This window comes from Fukomys damarensis, unplaced genomic scaffold, assembly GCF_012274545.1.
Source record: "Fukomys damarensis isolate Sample0158 unplaced genomic scaffold, DMR_v1.0_HiC HiC_scaffold_20, whole genome shotgun sequence".
Taxonomy (NCBI): Eukaryota; Metazoa; Chordata; class Mammalia; order Rodentia; family Bathyergidae; genus Fukomys; species Fukomys damarensis.
Window position 1 is genome coordinate 13,459,105 of NW_022900932.1, and position 16,217 is coordinate 13,475,321.

The window sequence follows — 16,217 nt, forward strand, 5'->3', positions numbered from 1 at the left end:
TCTGAGTCCTGTGCCCATTCTCCTGGAGTGGACTGAGCTCTTCCTCTGGGTGGGAACCCTGCCACATGACTTTCTGCTTGGTTCCCCCAGGAGGCCCGGAGAAAGGAGAATTTCTTGTCTATTTTACAGAGCAGAAAACTGAGACTTAGGCGAGGAGTTGCTCAGGGTCACCAAGGATCAGTAAGCAATGTCCCTCCTCGTGGTGAGGGGCGAGACCCAGATGGTTCCTCTGCAGAGCTGCAGGGAAACTAGATACTCAGATGCTACAGCTGGCACACACCTGCCCATGGAGCCTGGTCACGAGACCCACTTGTGGACAGCATCCCAGACAACCCCAGTGCCACTGAGGTGTGGGAATATCCACACTTCAGGTCCCCTGCCAGCCTGGCCTGGCCGGATCCACTGTTGGGGAACCTGCATGACAAATTCACCTGTTTTAAGCACAGAATATGAAGGATGAAAGAAAGGCGCCAGGACTGCAGCTCCTTCTGGAAACAGACCTTATGTATGTGCATGGGCAGATGAGAAAGAACACGGCTTTGTTCCATTCCAGCAGCTGAACTGCAACATGGACTTGAGCCTATGGGTCTCAGTTTCCGCACCTATGCAGTTGGGTCCACAGGGCTTTCGGCTAACATTTCCCTAAGCTTAAAATGCCCAGGCACTTTCCTCGTGAGCCCAGTTAAGAAGGAGGGACCTCAGCAGCTGGTGAGCAGGCTCACTGGGAAGAAATGAATGTCCTCAACCTTGCTCAGGCTGCCTCAGTGGCCCCATTGGCCCTGAGCTTCCATCTTTGTATCATCAGTTACCCAAGGACACTGGGTGAGGCTCTTTATCGACCTGGCCACATTTAATGCTCAACTGCCCCATAGGAAAGCTTTTTATCTTCATTTGACTTTGAGAAACCTAAGGCTCGGCAAGACTGAGTGATCCACCCTGGGACACACAGCCTAGAAATGGCGGAGCTGGGACTCAACAGCAGGCTCCAGGCTGCAAAGCTGCTGGGCTGTGCATACTCCTGAGCGCCTCATCATCCTGGCTAATTGTTGACAGTGTTCATCCTCCCAGAGGATGCGTGCAGCTGAGCACTCTCTCTCTCTCTCTCTTTTCTTGTGAGCCTGCCATGAATCAGGAGAGGCAGAGGAACAAAATAAACAGAGATGGATCGGAGCAGAGGGCTTCAAGTGGAATCATTTTGCAAAGCTGCCTTTTTCCTTCGCCTTTTTCTGCAAGCTGCCCCTCTTAGGAGCTTCAAAGAGAAACCCGCTCCCTTGCAGGATCTTTCGACTGAGCCAAAAGCCATTTATCTGGAATATTAATATGCCAGCAGCTGCCTGTGACGGTGCCTGTGCTGATCACACACTCCCAGCAACGATCCCTCCTGGGAATGCTCCAGCGGCTCTGGGAAGCTAATGGGCCCCCTGGGGCTCATTCTACTTACCTTTTGTTTGGCTTTCCCAGAGTTTCCTGCAGATTGCCAGCCCAGCACATCCCAGACAGGACCTCTGGGGTAAGACAGGTCCACTACTGCAGACCCACCCCACCCCAGCACAGGTGACGGGCTGGGCCTCCTTGCTCAGGGCACCATGCTTGGGAAGAAATATAAGAAGACACTCAAGAGCCAATATGCACATTACAGATGGACCTGGGAGAGTTATGTCCTGCTAAGCTCATCATAAGTCAAAACTACTCTAAGTCGAAAGTGTGTTTAATCTACCTGACTTACCGAACAACCTCGCCCAGCCTGACCCAACATAGCATTTACGAGAGCCTGCATTTGGGCATTGCCAGAGAATATCCTACCTGATATTGCTAGCCCTGGAATAGTTCCACACTCTCAAGTGCAAGTGCAGTTGCTACTGAATGTGTGTTGCTATTGCTCCATCGTGCATACAGCTGGAAAAGTGCTAAGTCAAACCATTACAGGATGGGTACTGTGAGCCTCTAATATTAGAAGTCAGTCTGGGGACTCCTCACCCACGCCTTGAAATAAAGAGCACTGAATTTAGAATAGAGAACAGTCTAGCATTGCCAGAGGAGCTCTGGGCAAAAGAGTCTGAGGCCTTGGGTTCTCATCCTAATTCTGCTGCCGGGAAGCCTTTGTCAGACACTGTGTCATAGGTCTGTGGTGTCACAAACAGAAATATCATTGTCCCTGCAAGCATCTCCAGGGCAGCCTGCTCCCAATGTCAGAGATCTGATGTCAGAACTTTAGGGTACCAGCTTTCAATCACACCCCTACCAATTTTATATTCTGTTCTTGTCCCATAAGAGGTCTCACTAATGCCTTATTTTCTGGGGTTTCTTGGGAGGGGGGACAGTACCTGATGCTGAGGACCGTGCTGGCAGACGGGAATTATCTCATACAGGGAATTCAGGCTACTCACCCAAGGTGACCCATGGTCACTAAGGTACAAAGTTGCAGAGGTGGCAATTTAAGCCTGACAGTGTGCCTTGAGTTTGTTTCCCAACCACTGGGCCAATGGTTCTCAAACTCCAGTGACATCAAATGCCCACTGCTGGGCCTCACCCCCAGTGCTGCTGATTTCTCAGGCTGGGTGGTGCCTGAGGACATGGATTCCAACACATTCTCAGGTGATGCTGGTCTGGGGAGCCCACTTTGAGAACTACTGCTTTAGGCCTTGCTTCCTCCAAGTTAAAGGAAAAATCAACTCAGTGTGAACCCCCAGATCCCTGTATTCCCCAGTGGGTTACCCGCAGAAAATACTCCCACAACTTGGTAATAATAATTATATGCCAAAAAGGCAGGGTGAGACCTATGGGAAAGTATGTGTGAAAAATTTGGGTTCAATAAATTTAAACATGTTTCCTTACTGGTTTTCTGCTTTGTGTTTGTTTATGTAAAATCCAAATGTGCTCTGTGACATAAACCAGCAAGTATGCTAAACACACCTGACCTCCATAGCCCTGTTCACATGGAAGTACAGGGAGTGATGTTCTGTGGAGCACCCTGGAGAAACACTGGCTGGTTTCTTACTACTCCTCGTATGGCATGGCCTGGGATGCTGTCCATGGGAGGCCCAGAGCCCAAGCTGCTTCTCTTAATGTTTACCAAGACGGTCTTTCTAGGAGAATCAGAGGAGGGTTTAGAACCCACATGGAGTGCACAAGACAAAGATTTCACCCCTCTGCTCCAGTCCAATTCAGTGATTGTACCTTGTACCTTCTCCAAGCTCCTGAGACAAGCAGATGTATTGCCAGAGATGCCAGACCAGACAATAGGGGTGCATGATGTAACCGCATCTACTATGGCTGGGGTCTGTTCTGCAAGGTTTCATGTGTTGGGAGCTTGATTCTCAGTGTAGTAGTGTTTGAAGATGATGTGGGATTCCAAGGAGTGGGTCCCACTGGGAAGTAATTAGGTCACTGGGGGCCCACTCTATGAAGAGATTGAAGTAGTTCTCTTGGGACCCTGAGTTAGAGCGACCATCACAAAGGAGATCCTGGCCTGTCTTCTCATTCTGGCTTTCTCTCTAGTCAAGTGATCCCTCCCTCTCATAGTGTTCTCACCACTGTGCTTCCATCTGCCAGGAGACTTTCACCAGAACCAAGCAGAAATTGGTGCCTGTCCTGGAACCTTAAGAACTGTGATCTAACCAAACTGTTTTCTTAAATTTATGAAGCACCCAGCCTCAAGTATTTCAGTACAGCAACAGAAAAATGAGCTAATTAATGCACTATCTCAACTTCTAATAATTGCAAAAGCATGGGCCTTTGCAACTCCGGGCAGGCACACCAGAATCCTGCTCTGTAGAAGAGGAAGAACAGCGTTTTGCTGAAGCACTGGGGAAAAATATGAGCTCTATTTCAGAAGTCAGATGAGACTTGTGCTGCTCCAGTCCTTGGGTGGGCACTTGGAGAACAAAGGCAAGTGAAGCATGACCTAGGTCTCCAGGCACGTGCAGTGTGGTGGTGTGGGTGGGGGAGGCCAGCGCCGCGTGGGCTGTGTCAAGGTAGGCTGCACCAGGACAATGAGCTGAGCATTTGGAGGATGGGGAGTTGTTTCTTGCTAGGGATCAAGGAGTCATGTCAATAGACAGATGGTGCTCTGAGGAGGAAATGGCTCCCCGCCCCACCTAATCCAATCACACTCCTCCTCCAGAGCTCCAGAGTGTAGGGGTCAGTGAGCAGCAAGATCTGCAAATTGTGAGCAAGTCCCTAAGGTCTGACAGAAAGAGCAGAATTTCATTTCCTCTCTAATCCAAGCAAGAGCTTGAGTTTGAGCAGCTGAGAGGACCAAGAAAAAAAATCAGGCTTAAACCCTGGCAGTGCCAGCAGAAGGACCACATGGGCCAGGCTGAGCACTCCTGAAAGAACCTGCTGAGGAGTTGCAAGAAAACTATGGAACTGGTCTGGGTCCTGAGGAGAAAAGAAGAGGCAAAGAGGCATCTACTGGGCATCTCAGCAGGGATTCTGACACTGCCAGCTTCAATCAGCTGGAGCTTTGGCTGGGACTGAAGGATGTGTTTGCAATGTGACCCATTCCACGGCTAATGGTGGGAAGCCTCACTCCTTGCTGGCTGGTCCTGGACTCCTCTATCCTTACTGCGTGGATGTATCCCTAGGCTGCTATAGCACAGCAGCTGCTTCCTCTCTCACTACTGACCCAAAAGAGAAAGCAAGGAGAGAGCCACATTGTTTCTTCTGGCCTCAGAAGTCATCTACAGTCCACATTCTGGTCATTAGAATCAAATCAATCAAATGCAGCCCACACACAGGGGTGGAATTAAGTTCTGCTTCATAAAGGAAGAAGTATCAAAGAATTGTTGCACTAATTTATAAACTACCACACCATCAAAGGATATAAAGGTGGAAAGGTGGAATTCTGTTTTTTTTCAAATGAATCAGAGCAGAGACTGTGGAGCGAGTGGAGGGGAGAGGAAGAGAGAGAAATTGTCAAATTTAGGCGGATGAAATTATAGTTTCTTGAAATGTGTAATGAAAGTGTTAAACAGCAATCTTGATTCAGACACAGCAAAGTATGGCCGGTGGGGGGGGACCTAGTAATAGCCTGGAACTGATTATAATAAAGCTATTTTGGGAAAAACTAGAACTTGGAGGGGTGAGAGGAAGGACGATACCACAAAAGAATTTTAAAATCCATACAATATTGGAGTAGGGCAGAAGCAGTAGTAGAAATAGTTGGCATTTTGTTTCCCCATAATAGAGAAGCATACTTTTAATTATACATGTGAGAAAACAGAAGGAAACTATTGGGAATAGAAAAATTGAGTGAACTATAAAGAAAAGAAAAGAATCACAATAAAATACTCTAAATAGTAAGCATAAAGGAATCTAATCACATAAAACGGTTGTTACAATAAAAGTGAATGGACTAAATTTTTCTATTAAAAGATAGGGGGTTCTCCAATTGGTTTTAAAATCAATGGAAACTGAAAATGTTATAATAAGAAGACACTGAATAAAGGTGAAAATAAAACAAAACAGGACATAAGTGGGTGGATTTTCTGTGGCACACTTGAGGGCCCAAGTCTTTGCCCTCCCTTGGGTCTGCACTGCTCCTTAAATGGTTCCCTGCCCCACTCCTACCATAAGTTCTGTAAGTGAACAGGTAGCCAAGAAAAGATGCTAACTGAATGCTTCTTGTTGGTATGAAAAGACTTCCCAGAAGTCAACATGACAGAAGAGTCTAAGAAAGATTCTTATTTTATTTATTCCAATCTCAACTTCAGAGAGTCTGTGAATATGTTCTTTAAATTTTCTTGCTGGGCAACTTGCTGGGATTGAGTGTTTGATTTATTTCTTCAAATAAGAGATCATTCCTGCTGGGAACCTCTTATGAACCAAAAAGTTGTCATAAAATTCATCTGGAAAAAAATTCGTCTTGCATTGTCCCCTTTTCTCAATGGAAAGAGGAATGACTGTTTGTAGGAATGGTGACAGGCTGGGACTAGAGAGTCCTGAGGGGCTGTTGGTCAGATTTTAAGTATTGTAGGCTTGAGGTACACAGTCCTGCTGTTGAGGACCACTTCATTTCCATTTTTTTCTAGCCCATCAGAAAGACTCAGAATCTCAGTGTGTTGGAATATGGTCATTCACTTACAGATATTTGTTTTGCATTGACCAAGTGCTGAGCATTGCAACAGGCTATGTGGACACAGAAGTCAACAAGTCAGAGAAAGCCACTGTCCTCATGAAGTATAGATTCTAATGGAGGCAACAGATAATAAGTGGCAGTGGTTAAGTGCTACAAAGAAAAGTAAAGCATGGCCAGGTCCAGGGTGTGTGTAGTGTTTCCATCCCTCAAACTGTGGCTCATTAAGTGTAGAGTCCATGGTTCATCCGTCTCTGTGCCGTGGGGCCTCAGCCAGATGCTGATGGGTGTAATCATACAAAGAAGCATTGGAGGTAAAGAATGAATCTAGTTGTAGATGTATGCTTACTCCTAATGGGGCAGATAAGGTAAGGAGGGAGCCATAAAGATTTTTGGGCTGGTGTCTAGCAAGATTGAATGCGTGTTTTCAGGAGATTTTATTCATACTCAATGTGTAGGTCAATGAAGAGCTGGTTGGAGAGGACAGGAGGTGGAGGAATCCACTTGAGCAGTGGTGCCCAGTAGAACCTGCAATGATAGAAATGCTCTGTTGCAGTACTGTCTGGCACATAGCCAGCTGTAATCCCTAAATACTTGATATATGGGTGAAGTGATTCTATCAGACAGCTTTCCATCACTATAATGAAATGCCTGACACAAGCTGCTTATGAAGAAAAGAGGTTTATGTACCTTGTAATTTGGACGGTTCAAAGTCCAAGAAATATCATGACCATTGGCTGTATTATCCTGTGACAGATAGAAAGCAAGATTCCATCACGAGCCGCATCGGAGAGGATGGGAAGGGGCAGGCTTGTTCCCTTCACACCAGCCCTCTAGACAGCTCAAGGAGTCCCAGAGAACTGCCTCCCAAGAGCACTCCCTATGAGCTAAAGGGTTCCCCCTAGGGCCCACTTCAGGAAGCACCCAGTAGCACCATCTGAGAACCAAGACACCAACATATGGGCCTTGGGGGGACACAATTAGAGCACTCCAGACCTTAGCAGTGACCTAGGAGTTAAACCTTTTTAAAAGCTTTATTTTAATAAATACACATAGCTGTGTGTGGCTAACAGCTGCATCCAGGCAAGGTAACTCTAGGGTTATGCAAGCTGAGCCCACAAGGAGCCAACACTGTGTGCTGATGATGTGCCCAGAATGGGAAGAAGGAATGCTTGGTTAAATTTAAGATCATCGCAAGTCACTGAACCTCTCTGAGCCTCAATTTCTTCCTTTGAAAATCAGAGATGACAGTACTCACTTCCTGCCTGTGTCAAGTTACCTTACAAACTACAAAGCACAGTCATTAGCTATCAAGTGTTCTGTGATCAGCACCTGAATCCAAATTGCATCAGAATTGTATAATCTTCTTACAGGACAACTTGAAGGTATCTATTTATTATCTATCTATCCATCTATCTATCTATCTATCTATCATCTATCTATATCTGCATGCCTATATATATGTCCCTAATGATACATAGGTATCTTGAGATAATCAGGCACCGAGGCAAAGATGCAGGAGAAAAGACATTTATTAAAGTGTTATTCATGATGACAAGGTTAGGTACAACCTAAATATTCAGCCAAGTATCTATTACCTCAATAAAGAATACCATGTACCGATATTAGGATATATATACTAATAAAAGTGATGATGTCAAATAATATTTAATAAAATGCCCATGGCACATTACTGCTAATTATATAGCTCCGTGCACTGACAAGGGACTGAAAGGAAAGCCAGCATATTGCCAGCAGTGGATATCATTAGGTGATGTGATGTGATTATAATTCATGTTTTGTTTTCTCCAGCATCTTTTCATATTTTCCAAGTTCCCCATGATGAGCTTGTATTATTTTATTTTGTAATGAGGGAGTGGGGGTGGGAAAGGTTATTTTTAAATGGGAGAAAGCAACATTTTATTTTAAGTAGATATTCTTTTTGAAATAAATAATACCACCTGGAGCCCCCAAGTCTTGACTTGAGTTTCCCAAAGCTAGAGCCCAAGGACCCGGGTCCAGGAAACGTCTGAAAGCTCCAGAGGTCCAGAGTATTTGGCACCAGTGGCCTGGCCTGAGATGCCTTCCCTGCCTTCTCCCCAGCCGGGCCAGATGCTGACTTCCAGACAGGGTCATGTCTACAAGTTCCTGGCTGAGGCAGGGGACACATCTCTGTGTATCCTCCTCCACTGGCCTCTATCTTCAGCATGGTTTCTGCCATGCCCCTCTCTGACTTCCTGGGCCCCTGCCCCTCATTGCCTGGGTCCCTACTGGCCTCAGTTTCTCCTTATGCTCCCAGCATCCCTCTAGTTCTGCTTCTCTCTGTGCCTGTTTAGCCCCCTCCCTAGGCAGGCCCTGCCTCCTGGTTCACCTCCTCCTCCTGCCACAGTGGGCTGCTGTGCTTGGCAGGGTGCTGAAGGTGACAGGCTGCGGCCTGTCAGAGGCCCGGGAGCTGTGACTGTTACTGGGGACTGCTTCTGTCAGGAGAATGTTCTCACATGTCACAGATCAAAGGAGAATGTCTTCACTTCCTTCTCTTGAGCCCAACAAATGCCACATAGATCCCCACACCACTCCCCACCCCCAGCCCCAAGTGCAAATAGCAGGCAGGAGGCTTACTGAAAGCTGTCCTGGGAATGTGTAAGATCATCAGGGGAGAGCAAAGAAGTCACACTGTACATTCTGATAAGCTGAGAGGTTGACTTCCTGCTCCCCTACAGAGATGCCCACACTGAGTGTTCTGTGCTAAAAACATCCCTTGAGCCAATAACAGCATGCCTGGCCAGGAAGCTGAGTCCCTGCTAAGGATGCCTTGGAACACAGGCCTTGGGAAGGAAGCCACCAGGGCATGGCTGGACTGGGAGGGTAGGAACTCACCTCTGGGCTCAGCTGCCTCCTCTTCCAGTGCTAAAAGCTCAAAGGCATCTATTCAAGGACCCCCAGGACCATGGCTCCAGCTCCCCAGCTCCCCAGTCACAGCTAGGCAGAGGGCCAGGGCCAGGATGAAGCTATGGCCACCATATTTGATGATCAGGGAAAGAAGAATGTTGCTGAGTGGTGTGTGGAGTTGGAGTGGGTACAGGAAGGGCAGTGCACTGGGCAGTGACCTGGTCTGGGAGAATGATGCTTGGGGACAAGGTGCATCATTGGGCAGCAGCCTAGAGTGAAAAGTCTCAAGCAGGTAGCTCATGTCCCTGAGTTCATCAAGGGCCAGCATCCCTTTGCTACAGATCTGGATCATAGCACCGTTCTCTTTGGCTCTTTTCATTTGTGTTTTCCTTCTCCAACCTTCCCATCTTCCTAAACATTGCTGATCCTGGATACAGACCCCCCTATAGACTCCTCCACAGGATGAGGGGACTGAACCTACAGGGTCCCCTCTTCTATTGGGAATACTGGGCTTCAGTGAAGGGACTAGGCAGTCTGCTGCAGAATCCTAGGACAGAAAAGACAACTCCAGTTCGTCAGAGCTTCGGAACTCCATGACTCCGCCAGCCATTGTGATGCAGCCTCCTCCCTCAGTGCCTCACCACAACACATAGTTGGGGGCAAAGGACCAGCTTTCTACAAAGAGTTGTCATCTGTTCCAGCCTCTGTTGCCTGACTGTGCAATGAAAGCAGCCTGGGATGGAGGATCAAAGTGGGGCTGAAGGTGGAGAATTTGCCCCAGGCAAAGAGCCCCATGTATCAGTCGATTTGAATTCTAAAAGGATGATGTGGCAGGCTTCTAGGTCCAACATGGAAGACGACTCTTTGGGTACCTAGGCTGGGGCAGAGGGGCCACCCTAACAGGGCCATACTTTGGAAGGCCTCAGGTCACAATCAAATTGGTAAAATCAGCTTTTAATTTATTAAGTGAGTACTTCAAACACTTACTTCTCTGATGACTGAGTGAAAATAGGAAATATGGAGAAGCCATTTCGTGAATGAAATGAATGAACAAAACGATCACTGCTGGGCTGACTCCATACAGAGTGGAGGCATCTGCGCCATCAGAGAAAATCACCTGAGACATGGAACCTGGGTCTGGAAGGTGATAAAAGGTGGCCCAAGCCAGATCAAGAGAGACAAAGTTTAATGCAGACAGGTCTCTGACCACACCTGACCCATCCCTAGACCAATAGATGGTGGCCGTGGGAACCAAAACTCTACCTGGCCCATGGCTTTACACACCTAGCCCCCAAAGGCACCAAGATAAGGGGCCAATGTCTGGTCTCCATGTTTCTGTTATCTTCAAATGACAGCACATTAGCCAAACTCATGAACTTGAGCTTTTCCACATTTACCTTGGAAGTAGGAGAGATACCAGAATGCCAGGTTCATGTCACATGTGAAAAAAAGTGAAACTGTGGGTAGAAGAGGTAGGGTGCAAGCAAATGTATTGCAAAGACACAAAGACAAGAAACTAAAAGATGTAAAGGCAAAGAAGTGGAGCTCCCACTAGACAGGTGGGAGGTCATGAGTAGGATATCTATGAAGGCTGTCTAGGAGTCTTAAGGGGCCTTCAAGGGAGCCTGGGTATTGTGTAACAGTATAATCTCTACCCTCTATGACTCTACACATGTTTAAGGGCCTGATTTGCATAGTGTTCATGCAGTGCTCACGTGAGTCCCATGTGTCCTGGAGCCAATGGCCTGGGTGATTGTGCTCTGGGAAGGTCAGGCCACAGACATCGAAGAACACCTGGAAGATGATTCAGTAAGATCTCTGCAGAGTGATGAGTCAGCAGACTCCTTCTCTACTCCAAAATTTTTGACTCCGTGCTCGGGCTGCTGGTCATACTCCCTCATACACTCCTAACTCCTATCTCACTAACTTCTCTTACATCAGGGCAGACATCTAGGGGGCGATGACAATCTCATGTCCCAGGGAATGAGTGGCATCTTGGTGTTGAAGAGACAGTCCTTAAAGCCTTTCCTGGCCACTTGGACTCTCAGAATCCATCCAGAGGTCCTTGGAAGCAGACCCTGGGAGTATGAGCTGGCATGATTCATTTAAAACCTGGTTGACCTTGTTGGGACTGCAACCTCTGCGTCTCTCCAACCTCTTCTTGGAAGTATGGAAAATAACCCTTCACTGAGCTGTTGCAGAGGCTAAGTATTCTTATGTAGGGTACCTAGAACAGTCCCAGAGCAGGAGAAGCCCTTGCTGGAAGTGATTAGCTCTCAGAATGAGCCAGGAAGGAGCTCCCAAGATGGTACAGGCAGAGTCACAAAGCAGGGCCCATGGGTTCTAGCTGCCAGAGAAGCTTATTTAGTGGCTAAAGGGTAGGGCCAAGCACTTGGCTTTTTAACAAGCATCTGCATCTAGGTGTGGGTGAAAAAATTACAACAAACCTAGTTTTACAAAGCTTAATTGGTTTAAATCTCAATTCAAAAATTGGGCAGCAGCCTAGGGCCAAAATGTGCAGCTCCATCACACGGGCAGCTTGTATTTACAGCCAGAAGAAAGGAAGTGACATGCGGGAAACAGAAGTGAGGCCCACAGGATGGTTTACAACTCGTCATTCCTCTTGGGTGAACAAGGCTGAAACTGCTGGTCTCTTGTGATGGACAGAAGTCCTGCTGCAGTGATTGGCAGAGACTCGGCTATTTGTTAAAAAGGCAAATTCCTCAGCTGGGTTTTTTAGTTTGCTTGGGGACTGAGTTAGCATGCAAGCCACTGCATAAGGACTCAATTTTCAGAGGCATTCTCAGGCCAAACTTTGCTTGGTTTTACAGTGTCTAGACATCCTGTGTCTAACATGACTCGAACGCAGGCAGCTCTAGGAACACATCTGAAAAATTTGGGTCCACACCCACCTGTGTACTGTTATGGGTCCCACTGCCCCAGCAAGAAGGAAGACCAGGAGGGAAGGGGCCAGATGGACAGCTGTATGACTCCCTCGGAGCTGGGCCATGGCCTGGCAGCACGAAAATGCTATTATATGGCCATCCATCCACTGAAAGGGAAAATTTGGTTGCAAAGACTGTAACTAATTTCTGAGGGCCAGAACTTAGAAAGGAAATTCTCAGATTTCAGAACTACTAAATGTATAAAATCCAATGCCATTTCCGCCTCGTCCGCAAACTGGCTCTTAATGACATTGTTCCAGTCCCTGTGCACGGACTATCTTTAAAGTGGTGATGACGGACCTTGTACAGCACTCAAAGATAACGAAGAGCTGGCTGTGGCACACATGCCCAATGATTTGTTACCACTTCTCTAAGAGATCTCACAAATTCATCTCACAAGTTCGGTCCTAGGGCCAAAAATACTGTACCCTCTTGACAAATGTATGTGCTTCCTTCTGTCCTACTGTGGCAGATTATTTTTCCCAAGATACCATTACAATATTCACCATTCCACATGCTCTTCTAAAACCCAAACTTGTCCTGCCTGAGAGAAGCCAGTTGTCCTGAAAAGTGAAAACACCCAGGGCCCGGGATTTAGCTCAGTGGTGCCGCCATCTGCTTTGCAAGCACAAGGACCCAAGTTTGATATCTGATACAAAAAAAAAAACCAACAAGAACAACATAAAAAAAATGAAGAAAAAAAAGTGAAAACACCCTAAGACCATCAGGTCTGAGAAGCCCCAGCCCCAACAGCCTTGAAGGATGAGATGCTTCCTTGGAGAAAGTCAGAAGGCAAAGATCAATTAAACATCAGATTCGTGACTGAATATTTCATCTTCAAAGTTGATCCTCTGCTCCCATTCACCCCAGCTGATACCAAGTACACCAGATGTGAGCTGCCTACCAGGCCTTTCCCCAGTTTCATAACCCATAAAATCACGAGAAAAGTGAAATGACTATCCTAAACCACTGTGTTTGGGGGCAGTTTACTTTGCCACAACAGATACCCAGAACATGTGCTGTGATGACATATGATCATCATATTTTCCTTTTTTTCCCTTGGCTGCTGGGAAGCTCAGAGGTCATTTTCTGATTCAAGTGTAGCAACTCTCCGTGACTTACTCATTATTTTATGCATATAGTTGACTTTTCCCCCGCTGACAATTACATTAGATTTGTGTCTTGTCTTATTTCAGACCCTCTTTTTGAGAGAGAAAACGTGATTTGAAAAGTGAAAGAATGTTGGGAATTTTCTTGCTTCATTCATCCTCGTTATATATTTAAAATCTCCCATTTGTCAAAATTACACTTAACTTCCAGAGGCTGAATACAGATGCATAACCCTGCATTGTCACCTAGTGGGTCACCCTTCCACCTCCGTGGGTCCATGTCTTGCCTCAATCCTTTTTCTACTCTGGCTGTCTTTGCCCAACTTCTAGTACCCATCTTTGCCCAACTTCCATCTGCGCAAGTGGTCTCTCAAAGAGCCTGGATGATCCAAACATGCAGATTTCTGCTAGGAAAGTTCAAGTTAGATAACTGCACAGATATTTTTGGTCAAGGGCAGGGTCCTGGAATAAATAATATATGAGAGCATACCTACCTGAAAGTAAGTTTTTGTGTGCCCTTGGGCAAGTCCCCTAAGCAGACAAGATCAAGGTCATAGCTCTGAAGTCCTGAGCAGTCACCTACAGCTCTCCCACCCCTGGTGTGGGATCTTGAAGCTGTATGTAGTTTGAAAATCAAACTATTCCAGACTTTAGAAAGGAACTGTGGCCCATATAGCTCACAGAAGGAACCTAACTCTTCCAGTGGGAACTAAAGTATCACCCTGTAATCAAACACATACATATTTCCACTGAAAAAAGGTATGAGTGGTTGCAATAACAACTTAAAGTTGTTTAACACTGATTCAGGGCAGATTTTATTGCCAAGTGAGTTATGAAAAATGCCATACTAAATATCTTGCTTGTATTTACCTATTTCATAATATTCCCCAAGAGATTAATACTATTATTATTTTTTAATACAGAGAGGAGAAAAAGGAGACTCAAACATTAGGTCACTTGGCAGAGGTCAAATGGCTCCGAAGAGCCAAAGCTGTTTCTACCCGGAAGTGTCCAACCTGGAGACTCAGATGCTCGGCTTCCATCTTTCCCTGGCTGCTTTGCTCTGAGCACTGTGCATGCGGACAGAAACTTCCCACGCTGCTCCTGGGAAGCTGTGGGGTCCAGCTAATGGGTTGCAAGAGGAGAAGGGAAGGAGAGAGTGAAGAATGGAAAGCTGGAGAAAAGTGTCCTTTTACAAAGTAAATAAAATATAACCCATCCTCTCCAAACCCAGACCCCAAGGGGAAAGCTGAGCAACCATAACCAAAATTAGAAAAGAAGAGAGTCTTCCAGAAATGCTGCAAATCTTTTCCCCTTGAATTTTTGCATATGAATGTTGGACTATTATCCCACTTGCTGCCACCACATGTAAAGAAATTGATATTTTTAAATGGGGTTGCTTTTTTAAAAAGTGAAACTCTCAAGCTTTTTTTTTTTTAAATCATATACTTCTACAGAGCAGTGGGCTACAGGCCCAACAGAGGTGGCTTCCAACCTCAGCTCTGTCATTTACTGACTGTGGGAACTAAGGACCTCGTCTCCTCTCTTCAGACCCAGCCTGGAGAAGCCTCTCTTCTTTTCTCTTTTTCCATGACAGGTCAGGCCTGGAGGGGCCTTGAAAACCTTCAGGCAGCCATCAGAAGAGGGGTTCAGATGCTGTGGGCTGAGGAGAGGAGCTCTGCTCTCTCCCTGACAATCATTCCAAGGAATCATCTAAACAAGGTCCCCACTGCACCTTCCAACCACTCCATGGTCGAGAGACACTTCAATCTCCTTACCAGGTGTCAGACTTGTGCAAGGCAGCCCAGGTTTGTGGACATTTGTGTGCTTCGGCTGTCTAGAAGCCCTTCCTAATGAGCTCTCACTATGCCAACTGTAGACCCAAACCAGAGAGGCTGCCATCCACCCATCTGTCCATCTACACTTCCACCTACCACCCTTCTACCCACCCATCCACCCATCTATCCACCTACCAAATGATAACAGACAGCCAGATCTTGTGACCTATAGTTCGTAGAAATGAGACTGGGCCAAATATTGCAAACACACACTCCACACAGACAAAGCTTTGGTGTTTGGGTGGGAAGCTTCAGCCAAATTGGGGCTCAGGCTAAAGAGAATGAGCAGTTGGTCAAGAAAGGGACCAAGCAGATGCTTGTGGAACAAAGAAAGCAGCAGATTTTGATTGATTTGGTGCAGAGGTCTAAATTCTGATGATTTCCACTAGCCAAGTACACAGTTCCAAAAGAGTTTTCTTCTTATGACAGATTTGGACCACCAGATGGTCTCAGTCAACTCATTCCAGGAGCTATTGAATCTTCTTGCATCTGGCATTGTCATTCTGCTCAAAGCATCCCCCATTGTTCTTGGTGGCCTAGCAGGAGGTAATCATTGTTGCACAAGGACCTCTGAGATACTCTTATAATAGCTGGTGTGTCTTCCTGCACAAGTGTCTAGTGCTTGTGCTTTGGGAGTAGAACATTCAGTGCTTAAACTGCTGAAAAATCACAAGGGTGGGGTAGAAGAAACACATACCAGCTCCAAGGGGCAATTGGCCATGCTAAGCCTGTGTCATAGTCTTGGACAGAACATTTCTTAGGTGATCGACATGTCTCTACATGCAGAGATGAGTGCAATCTGTTAAGCGTTAAAACAGCAAAAGGGATAGGCCCAGTATGAAGATAGAGTGCCAGACCTTTTATTCCATCTTACTCACCCACTAGACATCTGCAGGTCCAAGAAGAATCAGTGTTCTTGGCATTAGTGGCCTCTGGGTCCCCTAGAAGCAACAGCTATTGTAACCCACACATCAGTGGTGCTACAGGCAGCAGAGCTAGCAGGAAGCTAGTGGTGCACTGCCCAGCTGTGTGACCTCTATAATTAGATTTTTCTTGGTAACCGTTTTTCATTTCATGCAAACATTCTGCCATTGTGGTTTCCTCAGAGTCTCCTGACAGCTCTGCCATGCCAGGCTACAAAGGTTAGTAGATTATTACCCCCAGCAGTTTGTTCTTTCATCGTGCCCTTCTGTCCCACCAGGATGGTCCCTACTGGTCTCAAAACTACTGATCACCCATGTTGCACCAGTCACTGTGCTAAGCACATAGGATTCGTGTCTTCATTCATATATTCATTCAACCAACAGACTTTCATGGAGCATCCTCTATGTCCCAGGAAATGGAGCAGGCACTCTGAGTA

General features: G+C 46.4%; 1 long non-coding RNA gene across 1 annotated transcript; it reads right to left on the reverse strand.

Moving 5' to 3' along the window:
• Window positions 1-6,232: 6,232 nt before the first annotated feature.
• LOC104857719 lies at window positions 6,233-9,431 on the reverse strand. Its single transcript, XR_778941.1, has 3 exons — window positions 8,954-9,431; window positions 6,767-6,823; window positions 6,233-6,604 (listed from the first exon to the last, which is right to left on the reverse strand). It is a non-coding gene; the product is annotated as an uncharacterized LOC104857719 (long non-coding RNA).
• Between the last annotated feature and the right edge of the window lie 6,786 nt (window positions 9,432-16,217).